The following is a 17,411-nucleotide window of genomic DNA, read 5'->3' on the forward strand; positions in this document are numbered from 1 at the left end:
CATGCTGCTTGCTTCGATACCCAGACAACCTTGAGCCAAACCACCGCAGCTAAGCATCGCATCTACACAGATGGTTCGGGCATCATTCGCCGTCGCCCGTATCATGTGTCTTCTAGTGAGCGCAAGGTTATTCAAGATAACGTAGCCGACATGCTCAAGCGCCACATCTACGCCCTTCTTCGAGCCCTTGGTCTTCGCCTGTTGTGGTGGTTCAAAAGAAGGATGGCGGAGTAAGCTTTTGTGTTGACTATCGCGCCCTGAACAAGATCACTAGAAAAGATATTTATCCGCTGCCTCGGATTGATGACGCCCTCGATTGTCTCCAAGGTGCACAATTTTTGAAGCGAAAGCTCTACTACTTGCACTTTCAGCCTTTGCCGTGGCGCGGTGGTGCCACCACCGGCGTCTAACTGCTGCGCTCTCCGCTGGGAGCGCAACAGGAGCTTTGTGACGTCACTCCGAAAAGAAGGGCGACCGACTCGCCGCGGCGGTGCCACCACGGCGTGGCCTCCGCGATCGAAGCGCGCTTTTGAGCAACGGCGCGCGCCGCCGCCGGCCACGACCACGGGCGCCTAACTCCTGCGCTCTCCGCTAGGAGCGCGATTGTGGCGTTACGCTGGAGAGATTTAGGCTCGACTCAGGTCGCTAGAAAGCAGTAGCTGTGCCAACCACCAGCGCCTTAACATTGCTTCGCAGAGATGCCGCCTACCACTAGGAAGCCTCGTCGTAATGCGCGAAAAAGAGAGCGGCGAGCTACAGAGGAAGAGCGTGAAACAAGACTCGCTAGGCGACGTGCCTAGTATGCGGCTCGGCGAGAACGTGCGAGCTCTTCAGTGGGTGATGGGACTGATTCGCTTAGTGTTGTCGACAGTGAAGATGGAGCCATCTGTAGTCTTAGCAGTGACGAACGTTGGAACTTGACTAAACGACTGCGACCAGCCCATGAAACCCAGGAACACAAGTACCACAACAGCACGACTATCATGTGAGCGAGTGCGTAGCCATGGGTATTTATTGCTTTCGAGATTTCCCGGATTAACCAAGTTGAGCCACATTCATTTTTTTTTCTAGTCTCGACCTAAGATCCGGATACTGGCAATTACCGATCCATGAGCCCTACAAGGAAAAAACAGGATGGAGCAAGCTTGAATGGCACCCGCAAATATGGCGACCAACCCTTCGAAGAAGACAATGAGCGATGATGATGGATATATATATATATATTGTTACGTGCTTAGCACGCACGGGGGTTTATTCACAGAGGGGATCGGTCGGAGCAGGATGGAAGCAGGAAGCCTACCAGCGTCCTTCAGTTCTTTCTCTTCCTTTCTCATCAGTCCATCTTCTGCTTCTTCCGTCGAGATTCTATGGAAGCACGTGACATTTCCCTCCTCGCAGACGAATCCCGTCGGGCGAGTTAAATAGACCGTCTGGGATGGAATCGCTTGAGGCGGGCTACATGCACCACCTGAGACTGGCGTGACCGTCGACCACTAGCTGGTAGTCGTGATATAACGTAATTAACGTCACTTATGCACTCCAACACAACAAACGGTCCAGTGTAGTGGGATAGCAGTCTCTGACACAGACCACGCTTGCGTAGAGGGGTCCACAACCACACAATGTCACCAGGAACATAAGAAACTTCTTGGTGTTGGACGTCGTAGCGGTTCTTGGAACGCTCTTGCGAAGATAAAATTCGAACGCGGGCAAGCTGGTGAGCTTCTTCAGCTCTGCAGAGTGTGGTCGCAAGAGAAGGCTCATCGTGGATGAAAAATGGTAGAATGGTGTCAAGGCCGCAGCGAGGTGAGCGAGCATAGAGCAGGAAAAGGGGCTGTAGCCAGTTGTCTCATGTTGCGCTGTGTTGTATGCATGAGTAATGAACGGGAGGACGCCATCCCAGTCCTTATGATCTGCAGCAACGTACATAGCAAGCATGGTGGTGAGTGTCCGATTAGTGCGTTCTACTACACCGTTCGTTTGGGGATGATATGGCGTGGAGTGGCGAAAACTGCAGCTGCTGAGGCGGAGAAGTTCTTCAACAACGTCCGCTGTAAATTGGCGTCCACGGTCGCTAATGACAACTGCAGGAGGGCCGTGCCGAAGAATGACGAATCGAAGTAAGAAGTTAGATACTTCAGACGCAGTAGCAGCTTTAGAGGACCGTGGGAAAGGTCCAAGGAGGTCAATGCCAACTTGCTCAAATGGGGCTGTTGGAGGTGTGATTGGCCGCAGTTTGCCCGGTGGACTTGAAGTCGGCAGCTTAAAGCGCTGGCATTGCACACAGCTGGCTACATAGTGCTGGATGGTTGAACGCATGTTAGCCCAGTAAAATCGTTGTGTGCGGTGGAGTGTGCGTGTCACTCCCAAGTGCCCAGAAGTGGCGTCGTCGTGCATCATTTCAAGAACTGTGATGCGTAGGTTTTCGGGTACGACAAGAAGCGTGCGTGCTCCTCCAGAAGCGAAATTCTTCTTATAAAGCAAACCGTCGCGAATACAAAAAGTATTCTTTACAGAATCTTGAGCGGCATCAAACAAAGAGGTTAATATTTGGTCTTTGCATTGCTCAGTTCGGAAAACTTGAAGATCGGGGAAGGCTTGTGAAAGTGACGCGAAGTATTCATCAAAGTTGTCTGTGTCGTCATCAGTCGTTTGAAGCGGGAAACGGGAAAGACAATCGGCATCTGAGTGTTTACGGCCGCTTTTATGCACCACAGTGAAATTAAATTCTTGTAGGCGCAAAGCCCACCGAGCAAGCCGGCCACAGGGATCATGAAGACTGACTAGCCAGCAAAGCGAGTGGTGGTCGGTCACGACGGTGAAAGCATTCCCGTACAGATATGAGCGGAAGCGCTGTACAGCGAAAACAACGGCGAGACAGTCTTGCTCAGTAACCGTGTAAATTCCTTCGCTCTTACTCAACGAACGGCTGGCATATGCTACCACGTGCTGATCGTGACCATGGCGTTGTATAAGTACAGCGCCGGTACCGATACCACTTGCATCAGTGTGCACTTCAATTGGTGCAGATGGGCAGAAGTGGTGTATGATGGGGCCCGAGGTCAAAAGAAAGTTCAGATGCCGGAAAGCTGCGTCACATTCGCTGGTCCAATTGAACGGTGCATCTTTATGCAGCAAACACGTGAGTGGGTAAGCGATGTCCGCAAACCTAGCTATAAAGCGTCGAAAGTACGAGCAGAGCCCTAAAAACTCTCCAGCTCTTTCACTGATTGAGGCACCGAAAAACTTTTGACAGCTCCAATTTTCTTTGCATCTGTTCGAACACCTTGTTTATCAAATAAATGACCTAGAACAATTGTTTCACAGTTCCGAAAATGACATTTCTTGGAATTGAGGATAAGGCCAGCTCGTTCCATGCAATCAAGCACAATATCCAGGCGGCTGTTGTGCTCACTAAACGTTTTGCCAAAAATTACAACGTCGTCCAAATAACATAAACAAATTTGCCACTTGAGGCCACGCAGGATTGTATCCATGAACCGCTCGAATGTTGCAGGTGCATTACATAATCCGAAAGGCATAACGTTAAACTCGTAAAGTCCGTCTGGTGTTATGAATGCCGTTTTTTCTCTATCTGCAGCGTGCATGGGAATTTGCCAGTAGCCGGATCTCAAATCAATAGAAGAAAAGTATGAAGCGGAGTGCAGACAATCAATTGCGTCATCTATACGTGGAAGCGGGTAGACGTTCTTCTTCGTTGCCGTATTTAAGCGACGGTAGTCAACACAGAACCTCCATGTGCCATCTTTCTTCTTAACAAGGATAACAGGAGCTGCCCAAGGACTGGAAGACTCGAATTATGCCTCACTTTAGCATCTCTTGAACTTGGTCATCTATTAACTTACGTTCAGTGGCTGAGACTCGATAGGGCTTCTGGCGTATAGGAGGTGCGGAGCCGGTGTTGATCGTGTGATGAATACGACTGGTAGGCGGTGGTGTTGAATCGTCTTTGGCAAAGTCGAACACAAACACGTGCTTCAGAAGGAGTTCCACTAGAGTGCGACGCTCGGTTGTGGGAAGAGCCTGATTAATCATAGCCTTAACTTGGGTCTCCATATCTCTTTTCACGTGCTGCTCACTGACGGAGTTGGTTAACGTCACGACGGAACCTGACACATCTTCCTCGAAACGGGCGAGTTTGAGGCCCCGGGGCAACACAGCTGGCTCTTCAGAGTAGTTCACTGTCCACAGCTCTGTACGGCCTCTCACCACGGGAACGACGCAACGAGGCACGACGATACTCTTCTTAGAGCAGGTGAGTGTCGTAGGCTCTACCACAGCTTCAAAAGATTCGCACTGATTGTGAATAGAGGAAACCCGCACGAATGCTGCGGAGAAAGCTGGTACAATAGTGTCTTCTTCCACCGCAAATGCTCCAAAATCCGGTGTCGAGTTATCCACAAGAGCTGAAAGTAGTGAAGAATTCAAAGCAATTTCTCCCGTACGACAGTCTAAAGTTGCACCACACTCTTGCAGAAAATCAATCCCAAGAATCACATCATGCGTTGACCGTGGTAGCACTGCTAATTCTGTTCTAAACGTTAGACCACCAATAACAACATCCGAAGCACACACACCAAGTGGAACCAAAGGTTCACCACCGACACCACGGAATAACGCTGCACGGTCAGCACTAAACATCACTTTCCTACCTAAACGGTTCTTAAACCTCAAACTCATAACGCATACGGTAGCACCAGTGTCCACAAGAGCCATTGTTTTCACACCATCAATAAACACTTCCAGTTTGTTCTTCAACATAAACACGGGGAGAGGTATATTGGACGTCATCGACTCGCCGGCGGCCTCACCTCCATCGGCCGCGCCTCTTAGTTTCCCGGAGGCGGAGGGGATGCACGACGTCGAGGAGAAGGTGACCGCCGTTGGCGCTGAGGTGGCGGCGTCACACTGCGGTCAGATGCAGGTGATGAACTTCGCAAATTGCTCGGACGGTACGGCTCCCAAGCGGACGTTGGGGGTCGCTGCTGCGGGGTGTGCAGTTGTCCGTAAGTATGCACCGGGGGTTGGCAGTCTTGAGAAGTCGGGAAACGACGGCGGCAACATCTAGCGATATGCCCTGCAATGCCACACCGGTAGCACAAAGGTTGAGAGCGCCAGCGACCGCCATAAAAGCCCTGACGAACAAAGCCTGACGAAAGTCGCGACGTTGGCTGTAGCCAGGATCTCGCTGCTGACGAACCACGTCTTCTGGGTAGGTGGGCCCCCTTTCCGTAGGCTGGTGGCCATAACGTTGGGCAATGTTCCGATCCTCCATGGGCAAAGTACCGTTAGGCTGAGCCCACGGAGTCGACAGGGCGGCAACATCTTCCTCTGGTGCAGAACTGTGCCGCAGATATTCTGTGCGGCAGAAGGTTTCCCGGGATCTGGACAACTCCTCGCGCACAATCTCTCGAATCATATCAGCCATAGAATTTGAAGGACAGGCTTCAACACTGGCTATAGAGGTGACATTGGCCAATCTTCCGAATTTAGGGGTGATTCGACGCAGCTTAAGAGCTTCAAATGTTCTGCAATGTTTTGTAACGTCAGCGGTGGTGCTCAGGCTCTGTTTGCTAATCAGGAAATTGTAAACATCTTCCGCAATTCCTTTTAGAAGGTGGCCGACTTTGTCTTCTTCAAGCATACTGGAGTTAACTAGCTTGCATAAATTTAAGATGGCTTCGATGTATGCCGTGCAAGTTTCTCCTGGTACTTGCGCGCGGTGAAGCAATGTCTGTTCCGCACGCTTCTTCTTTGCTGATTCATCCCCAAAATTTTTCTTTATCTCGGTCGTAAAGGTAGCCCATGAATTCAGTGTATCCTCATGATTGTCGAACCAGTCAAGGGCAGTGGCGGCAAGGAAAAACACCACGTTAGCCAGTTTACTAGCAGCGTTCCAGCGATTGTATTTGCTCACCCGTTCGTAGTGTTTCAGCCACTCGTCAACGTCCTCTTCAGGTTTTCCAAAAAATGTGCGGGGCTCTCGATAATGTGGCCAGTTGTTCGTTTTCGATATATCCCGGGTTGCTCGGCATTGTCGTCTCCAGGCATGTCCGATGGCAGTGGTGGGAAGCCTGCGAGTCTACGGCTCCTTCGGTAGATGGAATGCTCCGTGGTCGATACCCGGCACCTCTCACCAAACTGTTACGTGCTTAGCACGCACGGGGGTTTATTCACAGAGGGGATCGGTCGGAGCAGGATGGAAGCAGGAAGCCTACCAGCGTCCTTCAGTTCTTTCTCTTCCTTTCTCATCAGTCCATCTTCTGCTTCTTCCGTCGAGGTTCTATGAAGCACGTGACAATATATATATATATATGTATATACACACGAGGTGTCCGAGCTGAATATAACCATGCTTTTAAAAACCACGGGGTGTCCTAGCCGTCTGAAACCAAATGACGGTTGTTTAGAGTCGCGTGACCTAGTCTGCAGTGTTTTTTTCGTTCTTCAAGGTTGACTGATTAGTTAAGCTTAATTAACTAACTTTTTCAGTATTGCCTTGAGGAACAAAGTGTAAATGGAAAAGTTCTAGATCGCTTTGAGAAACAGCTTACTGGGACATTTGTAGCAAAGTAATGTTTACGTAAAGTAGTTTTTTTACCGGCCTTTAACTAGAACCCGTACACCAAGAAAAAGCTTCCACATGACAACTGTGCCACTTCAACGTCCCAAGACACACCTTAAAGAATAAAATCCGTGTTTTCTGAAGTCCCCTCTTCGATGAGACTTGGGGCGCACATTGGGGCAGAGGAGTGAGCGAGCAGCTGGTCATTTGACAACTTTCTTTTAAGGCCAATAAATGAAGCTACGTAAATCGTAACTTGACGGAAACAGCACTACTGCGGTTATTCGAGGTGAGCTAAAACTTTTTCATTGAAACTTTCTTCCTGAAGTCAAAAATTAAAGGTTACCAAATTAAACATAACTAATTAATTAACTTTGAAGAGCGAAAAAATACTCAAGACTAGGCCAGGCCGCGCAAGGGCGTCCGCAGAATTTTTTGCAGGGGGGGGCCCCGTTGGTGCCCCGGGGGGGGGGGGGGGTATGTTCGTAGCAAAAAGGCGCTATTTGCGGAGTAAATTTATTTATTTATATATAAATAAAAATTAAACAAAATGCACACATGAAAGAAAAATTACAAACAGCAAATTAAAGCGCGGCTAGGAGAGGTACATTGGAGTTTATCAACGAAGAAACAACTAAAATTAATAAAAAATGCAAAAAGATGCTATATCACTTCGTGGAGAAGAGTGCTCAGTCTTCATGCATACGGGTTCTCGACTCACCCGGATTGATGACCAGCACACAGCACAATATGTTCGCAAACACGCAACTACAGTCACTCAGTCAGTCTTCCTTGAACAGCAACTGTAGGCGCCTCGGATTTTTCTGGGCGAATTGCGTAATTACACGTGTGATAAATTCACTTCTGTGCTTCATTACACGCTCTCGGTGCACACTCATCATACACATTGATTGGAAAAACTGTTGAACGCGTACGTTGAAAACAAAAGATGACTATATATACAACGAAAACTTATTTACAAGATAAATGCACGCTCGCAGCTTCATACACCTCGCTCCATGTTGCTTGCGCATCCGCACAGTCGAGCAACCCCACACACACTGCTCGCCGCTCGTCGTTTTCTCGTCCGCTGTCTTGGTTGTTCTCAGCTTCGCTGACAACCGGCCACTAAAAACACCCAAGCACAAACACAGAGGCGCGCACACGTGCGAGGGCTTACTTGCCGCAGTATCCCCGAATGCGCACTTTGGGGGTGAAAGGAACGCCGCGCAACTTCCGAGGGGAAGGGACACTCGCCACTCCGGTCGGAAAATTTGTTTTTGTGTTTTTATGGGGTTCAGAGCCCCAAAACGACTCAGGCTATGAGGGATGGAGTAGTACAGAGTTCCGGGTAATGTCGACCACCTGGGTCTCTTTACCATGCACTGACACGCACAGTACATGGGCGCTGTTGTGATTTGAGGCCCAGCCAGAGGTGACAGGCGAGCCAGGCAGGCGCCATCGGGCTGCGTTGACCAAAGGCGCTGGTTTTCACAGAAGACGCAAAGAACGCTGGTGTGGGGGCGCCTCGGGAGACTGCGTCGCCGTGAACAAAAGCAGCTAATCCCCTTTGCCGGAGATTCTGAAAGCGGCGCTTCTACCGAACTGCGCTACTCGTGGATCGGAGGAGACAGCGAGCGGCGGCGGCGCCAACTCATCGCCCGCTTGCCCCTGAGCAGCCCGACAAAGCGGGGGTGGACACGGCTGATTTGTCCTTCCCTCAAGAATTCATCGGTGACCGGCGTAACGACATAGGCGAAAACAAGATGCCCCGTGCACTGTCTGCCTCCGTGTCGCTATCTCTCTAGAGATCAAAGAAACAGACACCCATCTCAAGGCGGCTCGAAACACATGCTCGCCGGTGCCGCTGTATGTCTGGAACAGGTCGCCCTTCAGTAGAGCTAACGATGGTAGGTTTGAAAACGGCGGAACGACGCACGCCTGGACGCGGCATTTCGCAGATGTGACCATGCGGGGCTGCTTTTACCCTTTTGACTGAGCGCACCACCGCCCCTGGTGTGCGGCCATCACTCACGGTTCGAGTGAGTGATTTTCCAGGGGGGTGCAACCGCCCCCCCTTGCCCCCCCCTCCGGACGCCCATGGGGCCCAGGCGACTATGAACAACCTTCAGTTGGTTTCACTGGACTAGGACACTTCGCATTTTTAAAAGTTTGGTTACATTTGGCGGGGACACCCGGTGTATATATGAAGTGGCGAGAGCATAGAGTACTTGACTGCTTAGAGGAGTGTAGGGGGTGCTTCACGTAACTTAACCAAGGATTTAAAAAAGGATTTAAATAAAGCCCGCTGAAACCAACGATACATTCTTCGCCATCATGTGGCATTTATCAGAATATTTTTTATTGCGCTTAATTGGTTAATTAACCAAGATGAATTATGCAAATTTTCGAATATTCACTTTAGCACCAAGACCGTTACGTTAGGTTGTAAAGCAGGTTTATAAACAACCGATCCAGGTTGTAGAGCAGGTTTATAAACAACCGACCTACGGGGTCCTTTTTTCCGCCATCTAAAGAAAGCCCGCGAAATACGAAAAAGTACCATGTGACTGCGCTCGTGCGCTACCATATTCCAGCGCTTCGACAAACGGAGCGTGCCGGCTAACCGCGGCGAAGTGAACGGCCGCCGTGCCGCTGCGGAAAGTGCTGACGCACTGTCAAGCCACTTCTAAGATCGGGGGCCGTATATATATATATATATATATATATATATATATATATATATATATATATATATATATATATATATATATATATATATATATAAACGTAATTTGGTTGACACACGGTAGAAAAACAACAACTTTATTCTAACGTTTCGACCAGGGTCTGGCCTTCGTCACTCTGACGAAGGCCAGACCCTGGTCGAAACGTTAGAATAAAGTTGTTGTTTTTCTATCTTGTGTCAACCAAATTACGTTTATGTTCTACCGGATCCATCCGATCTTCACCCCTTCTTAAATATATATATATATATATATATATATATATATATATATATATAACAAGGAATAACAAAAACTTCAAGGCCACTGACTAAATATATAATAAGTTGGGGAAGTCACATTGAAACACTTAACAAATTTATTCAACGTTTCCACCAGGGACTGGTCTTTTTCAAGAATGATCATAAAGTGCACGGACGCATCTTCTTATAGCAGTGAACATGGCACACAGAGGGCTTGAAAAACAAAAATATCGGTAAATAAAGATAAAAATGAAAGAAATGAAAAAAAAATCAAAGGGAAAAGAGGAACACAGCCGAGACAGGAAACCCAAACGCCAAGATGGTCCAGCAAAGGCGCCGCCTGAAAGAGGTGAAAGAGGGAGGCGGGCCTAGGGGGGCACGCGACTAGTTCGGAAGAGGGAAAAAACATGGGGGTGGTTAACAAAAGAAGGGAAGTGCCTGCCAATTGTGTGCGTCAGTATGCCTTCTAGCCGCGTCTGTGTGGCCCCGCGCCACTTTAGAAGATAGCACGAGCACTTGCGTCTGCGCTTAAGTGTCTCCACACGGTGGCACGTGAGCCCCGTATGGTTCGCATATGGTGACCACATGGAAAGGTTCCTCGTTTGCAGGAGTGAAAAAAGGGGGATCAAAGAATAAATAAATAGAGAAAATGGCACTGCGATGGCCAAAAGAAAGAAAAAAATAATAAACACACACACACACGCAGAGGTAACATGAATGCACAGAATACACAGAATACACATAAATTTGTGTCACTGTTGTAGCATTTTTTAGGAGGAGATATGTTGGGAAATGTATATGAGCCCAAAAATGAAGTTAAAGACAGCGGCAGAGTTTTAGAAAGTGTACCAAAAAGACAAATTTCATCCCAGGGACACCGTTTAGACTTAACACAACAATATTAGAAACATAACAAATACCACGCGAAATAATAGAGGCGCACAAAAAATACAGTTCAAGAGTAGAAAAAATGTCCTAAGAAACAAAATTTACCCAAACGCAGTTATCAGCAACAACGAAACGATAATAATGCGATGAATACACATGAGAGACGAGAGTCACAGAATTCGTGCTTAACCACAACAAGAATAATGTCAGTACCTCGACTAGAAATGAAAGTGTTAGATACAGAACAAATCGTTACACAACTGGTATCATAATGGATTTAAGACACAATATTTTGGATGCAAAATAGTTCACAAGGAAAAGAAAAACAAACAAAACATTGCAGGATGATTTAGCCGGAAAGGCAGGAGAGTTTGCCAGGGCTTTCATTAATACCAGCAGACAAGGTGTTGAATTTAAATATTAGATATGATTCACACGCTTCCCTGTCGTAATGTGTCTCGAAGCCAGATTGCAATATGGTGGCCTTGAACCTTCCAAATGGATGGCCTTTTGTCGTTACGTGTTTTGAAAGAGGCAGTTCTGGCAGTGATCGTATATGTGCTTTGTGGTTATTTATTCTCAAGCGGTAAGGATTTTCAGTTTGCCCAATATACTGAGCACGACACACACCACACTCGAGAAGGTAGACTACGTTGCTGGTGTCACAGTTGAAATTTCCTCGAATTTTGAATGAGAAAGACGACACTGTGCCGTGAGCTTCTGTGACCCTATTTATCATTGGACAGAGTTTGCAGGGCGGTTTATTGCAAGGTGTGCACCCTGAGACTTCACCGTTGTCTAGTTCCGAGGAGGCTATGGTATCTTTGATATTTTTTGCACTCAGATATACGACACGGGGGGCTTCGGGAAGCAAGCGGTTCATTTTGTCGCTCTGAAGGAGAATGTTGTGATGCTTTCTGAAAATAGGATTAACATTCGGTGCTGATGGAGAGTAAGTTAATATCAGCTTAGTTGGGTAGTTCGTCTGCGCAGTCTTGGTACTATTTAGCATTGTACGGCGGTCTTGTGCTGCAGCATTTTCCAAGGCATCGTCGATGATAGACCTCGGGTAGCGCTGTCGGACTGAATCCTTGCGGAGTATCTCGCAGTTAGAAGCGAAGTCCTCTTCACGCGAGCAGATGCGCTTAAATCTTAGAGTCTGGCTATATGGTATTCCTTTCTTGGAATGTTTTACGTGGCTACTTTCAAAGTGCAAGTATTGGTGCCTGTCCGTTGGCTTCCTGAACGCGGAGGTGACAAGCTTGTTTTGCGAGATCTGAAGTTTGACGTCCAGAAAGCTCATCGTAGATGTTGAGTAAGTGTGGGAAAAAGAGATGCTTCTGTGAGCATTATTAAAATTAGCGATGAATTTTAGTAGCTCTTCTTCTCCATGGCACCATATAAGAAATATGTCATCTATAAACCGCCTATAAAAAAGGAGTCTGAAGAGACAGCTCTCCAGGTATTCAGTTTCCAGAATGCCCATAAATATATTGCCATAATTAGGACCTACTCTTGTGCCCATTGATGTGCCACTTATTTGCACATAGTGGTCGCCATCAAATTCAAAGTTATTCATTTCCAGCACCAGATGCAGAAGTGTTTCAAGGGTCGTGCCATCCACTGGTATTTCCACTTTGGAACCCCTGTAAGCATAAGCGACTGTCCTGATTCCATCCGAGTGGGGTATGTTGGTGTATAGGGACATGACATCGAGGGTAAGGAGTATGCTGTTTTCTCGAATGAACAGATCAATTATGTCAGAAAGAAAATGAGTTGTGTTTTTCACAAACGAAGGAAAAGTTGGTGGTATGTCTCTGATTAAGCTGTCGACAAAACTTAAAATTTTTTCTGACGTGGTTCCTATTCCGGAAATAATCTGTCGTCCTGGATTTATTTCCTTATGTGTTTTTGGCAAAAAGGTAGAACCTACCGGGAATGGGAGACAACGGAAGCAAAGACCTGGCGACTTTATCAGTTTTTTTGTTCTCTTTTACGAGGTCTTCTAGAGTAGTTTGGACCAGGTGTTTGAAATGTGAAGTTGGGTCGGAAGCTACAAGTTTGTAGAAAGATTGGTTGCTTAGCTGTTGCTCTGCCTCATTCTTGTAGTCTCTGGTATTCATTACGACAATTTCGCCACCTTTGTCTGCGGGCTTTATTACTATGTCGGACCGGGTGGCAAGGGACTTCAAGGCAATTTGTTCTTTGTGTGAAAGATTTTTTCGGAAATATGAGCGCCTTTTATATTCGGACAGTATATCACTGTGCACGGCCTTTATGTAAAGATCGTGACATTTGTCGCGCTGTGGAGGTGGAGTCTAGTGCATAGTTGAAGGAACAGATGGCCCAGCGTGTTTGTTCTGAGACTTATTATCATAGTACTCAAGGAGCCGAAGGCGAAGGGCAAAATTGTCCAAGTCTTTGTAAAACTGGACCTCATTTTAGTTTCCGCTGGCAGGGAAAAGCTCAGGCCTTTCGATAAGATGCTCCGCTCTTCGTTGGATAGGTCTGAATCCGAGAGATTAACTATAGAGACACCCTTACATGTTTGTTTACTATCAGAACCATGTTCACTGTTAGCAGGATCTTCGGCTATCTTTATCATTTCTAGACTCTCGTTAGGAGCAGCAATACCGTCGCGGCTGAGTTTGTTTTGTTTTTTGGCAAATAATAGGCTACTTTGTTTGGCTTTGAACTCTTCCAAAGTGCGCATCTCGTTCTCTGTCAGAGAATTACATTAAAAAAATTCATTTTCTTGTTGCCGCAAGCGATGAAAGCAAGATTCATCATGTTCTATCACGTCATTCAAAAGCCTAATAGATGCGTCATTCAAAATCTCCCTCCATTTTGCCACGGGGCTCGGTGACAGTTCTGACACGGCTGGTTTCACATATATCCTTAAACCCTTTGGTACAACATTATCTCTCTTGTAAGAAGTTAAAGTACTGACGTGGTGCTGATATCTTATTCTTTTTTCAACAATTTTGCGATTCTTTAAAAATGTTCTAGAAAGTTCAGAGCTGGAAATTCCACCTGGGAGCACACAATGGCGTCAGTTTGAAGCACCCTGGCGGGCAACGTCCGAGAATGACCTGCTACCCAGGTCGTAGCGGCGCTCCGCTGCTGGCAGCGGTGAAGGGGGGAGGTTCGGAGTTGGACATCTTGGCGTCATATTGCTCGATGGTTCGCACAAAGCGTGGTCCAGCCACCGTGCCTGGCTCCGTGCCGAGTCCCGTAGGATTATGTGCTGCAGATGGCCCGCAATTAGGGCGACGCCTTCGAAACTCGGATGAAGGCCGTCCGCAGCAAGAACCCGGCCGATCGGAATCCATTGGAGCCCATGGTCGATATAGAAAACTCCCCTCGTGCGACAGCAGTACTTACGCGGAGGGTCGTTGAACCTGCAAGCCTCCCGGTTGCGCTCCACGAAACGCCGGTTACGACCACAAGTGCGACGATTGGGAGATCGATGGACCACCAAAGTTGGGTAAATTTTGGTCTCGGTCCGCCGCTTCTCCTTGATCGTGCTGATCAGCTGCCGGTACCGCTGGAATGTGGTGCTTGCTGGCTGCTTCGAAACGTCGTTGGTGCCGACATGCAGCACCACTGTTGTGGCAGTGCGAGGCACGAAGTCCAGCAGGTGCATTGCGTCTTCGACAGTGGCTCCATTTTGAAAAATGAAGGCGGGAGTCCCGCTCCGTCCAGGATGAAAATGATTATGGAGATGCTTGATTTGGGAATTGCCGATTATTACTGTAGCGGTTGAGGTGCTTGGAAACTTGCAGGTGATGTTTTCCGCCGTGACTTTCTCAGGTGCTATGATAGCAATATAAGGAATAACAAAATCTTGAAACATCTGACAAAATATATAATAAGTTGGGGAAGTCACATTGAAATACTTAACAGATTTATTCAACGTTTCAACCAGGGACTGGTCTTTTTCAAGAATGATCAAACATTGCACGGACGCATCTTCTTATAGCAGTGAGCATGGCACACAGAGGGCTTGAAAAATAAAAATATCGGTAATTAAAGAAAGATAACAAATGAAAGAAATGAAAAAAATCAAAGGAAAAAGAGGAACACTGCCGAGACAGGAAACCCAAACGCCAAAATGGTCCAGCAAAGACGCCGCCTGAAAGAGGTGAAAGAGGGAGGCGGGCCTAGGCGGGCACGCGACTAGTTCGGTAGTGGGAAAAAACGCGGTGGTGGTTAACAAAAGAAGGGAAGTGCCTTCCAATTCTGTGCGTCAGTATGCCTTATCAGCCGCGTCTGTGTGGCCCCGCGCCACTTTAGAAGATAGCACGTGCACGCTCAGGTTGCGTCTGCGCTTAAGTGTCTCCACACTGGGCGGAGCGGGATCCTGGGCGGAGCGGTACTCCCGCCTTCATTTTTCAAAATGGAGCCACTGTCGAAGACGCAACGCACCTGCTGGACTTCATGCCTCGCACTGCCACAACAGTGGTGCTGCATGTCGGCACCAACGACGTTTCGAAGCAGCCAGCAAGCACCACATTCCAGCGGTACCGGCAGCTGATCAGCACGATCAAGGAGAAGCGGCCGACCGTGACCTAAATTTCCGCATCTTTGGTGCTCCCTCGATCTCCCAATCGCCGCACGGGTGGTCGTAACCGGCGGTTCGTGGTGCGGTGCAACCGGGAGGCTTGCAGGTTCAATGATCTTCTGCGCAAGTACTGCTGTCGCACGACGGGAGTCTTCTATATCGACCATGGGCTCCAATGGATTCCGACCGGCCTCGTTCTTGCTGCGGACGGCCTTCATCCGAATTTCGAGGGCGTCGCCCTAATTGCGGGCCATCTGCAGCACATAATCCTACGGGACTCGGCACGGAGCCAGGCACGGTGGCTGGACCACGCGTCGTGCGAACCATCGAGCAATATGACGCCAAGATGCCAGACTCCGGACCTCCCCCCTCCACCGCCGCCAGCAGCGGAGCGCCGCTATGACCAGCGTAGCAGATCATTCTCGGACGTTGCCCGCCAGGGTGCTTCAAACTGACGCCATTGTGTGCTCCCTGGTGAACTTTCCAGCTCTGAACTTTCTAGAACATTTTTAAAGAATCGCAAAATTGTTGAAAAAAGAATAATATATCAGCACCACGTCAGTACTTTAACTTCTTACAAGAGAGATAATGTTGTACCAAAGGGTTTAAGGATATATGTGAAACCAGCCGTGTCAGAACTGTCACCGAGCCCCGTGGCAAAATGGAGGGAGATTTTGAATGACGCATCTATTAGGCTTTTGAATGACGTGATAGAACATGATGAATCTTGCTTTCATCGCTTGCGGCAACAAGAAAAAGAATTTTTTTAATGTAATTCTCTGACAGAGAACGAGATGCGCACTTTGGAAGAGTTCAAAGCCAAACAAAGTAGCCTATTATTTGCCAAAAAACAAAAAAACTCAGCCGCGACGGTATTGCTGCTCCTAACGAGAGTCTAGAAATGATAAAGATAGCCGAAGATCCTGCTAACAGTGAACTTGGTTCTGATAGTAAACAAACATGTAAGGGTGTCTCTATAGTTAATCTCTCGGATTCAGACCTATCCAACGAAGAGCGGAGCATCTTATCGAAAGGCCTGAGCTTTTGCCCTGCCAGCGGAAACTAAAATGAGGTCCAGTTTTACAAAGACTTGGACAATTTTGCCCGTCGCCTTCGGCTACTTGAGTACTATGATAATAAGTCTCAGAACAAACACGCTGGGCCATCTGATCCTTCAACTATGCACTGGACTCCACCTCCACAGCGCGACAAATGTCTCGATCTTTACATAAAGGCCGTGCACAGTGATATACTGTCCGAATATAAAAGGCGCTCATATTGCCGAAACAATCTTTCACACTAAGAACAAATTGCCTTGAAGTCCCTCGCCACCCGGTCCGACATAGTAATAAAGCCCGCAGACAAAGGTGGCGAAATTGTCGTAATGAATACCAGAGACTACAAGAATGAGGCAGAGCGACAGCTAAGCAACCAATCTTTCTACAAACGTGTAGCTTCCGACCCAATTTCACATTTCAAACACCTGGTCCAAACTACTCTAGAAGACCTCGTAAAAGAGAACAAAATGACTGATGAAGTCGCCAGGTCTTTGCTTCCGTTGTCTCCCATTCCCGGTAGTTCCTGCCTTTTGCGAAAAATACATAAGGAAATAAATCCAGGACGTCCGATTATTTCCGGAATAGGAACCAGGTCAGAAAAGATTTTTCATTTTTGTCGACAGCTTAATAAGAGACATACCACAAACTTTTCCTTCGTTTGTGAATGACACAACTCATTTTCTTTCTGACATAATTGATCTGTTCATTCCAGGAAACAGCATACTCGTTACCCTCGATGTCGTGTCCCTATACACCAACATACCCCACTCGGATGGAATCAGGGCAGTCGCTAATGCTTACATAGGTTCCAAAGTGGAAAGACCAGTGAATGGCACGACCCTTGAAACACTTCTGCATCTGGTGCTGGAAATGAATAACTTTGAATTTGATGGCGACCACTATGTGCAAATAAGTGGCCCATCAATGGGCACAAGAGTAGGTCCTAATTATGCCAATATATTTATGGGCATTCTGGAAACTGAATACTGGAGAGCTGTCTTCTCAGACCCCTTTTTTATAGGTGGTTTATGTGGTTTATAGATGACATATTTCTTATATGGTGCCATGGTGAAGAAGAGCTACTCAAATTCATCGCTAATTTTAATAATGCTCACAGAAGCATCTCTTTTTCCCACACCTACTCAACATCTACGATCAGCTTTCTGGACGTCAAACTTCAGATCTCGCAGAACAAGCTTGTCACCTCCGCGTTCAGGAAGCCAACGGAAAGGCACCAATACTTGCACTTTGAAAGTATCCACGTAAAACATTGCAAGAAAGGAATACCATATAGCCAGGCTCTGAGATTTATGCGCATCTGCTCGC

This window comes from Amblyomma mixtum, chromosome 3, assembly GCF_055824585.1.
Source record: "Amblyomma mixtum isolate Tamu chromosome 3, ASM5582458v1, whole genome shotgun sequence".
In the NCBI taxonomy this organism is placed as follows: domain Eukaryota; kingdom Metazoa; phylum Arthropoda; class Arachnida; order Ixodida; family Ixodidae; genus Amblyomma; species Amblyomma mixtum.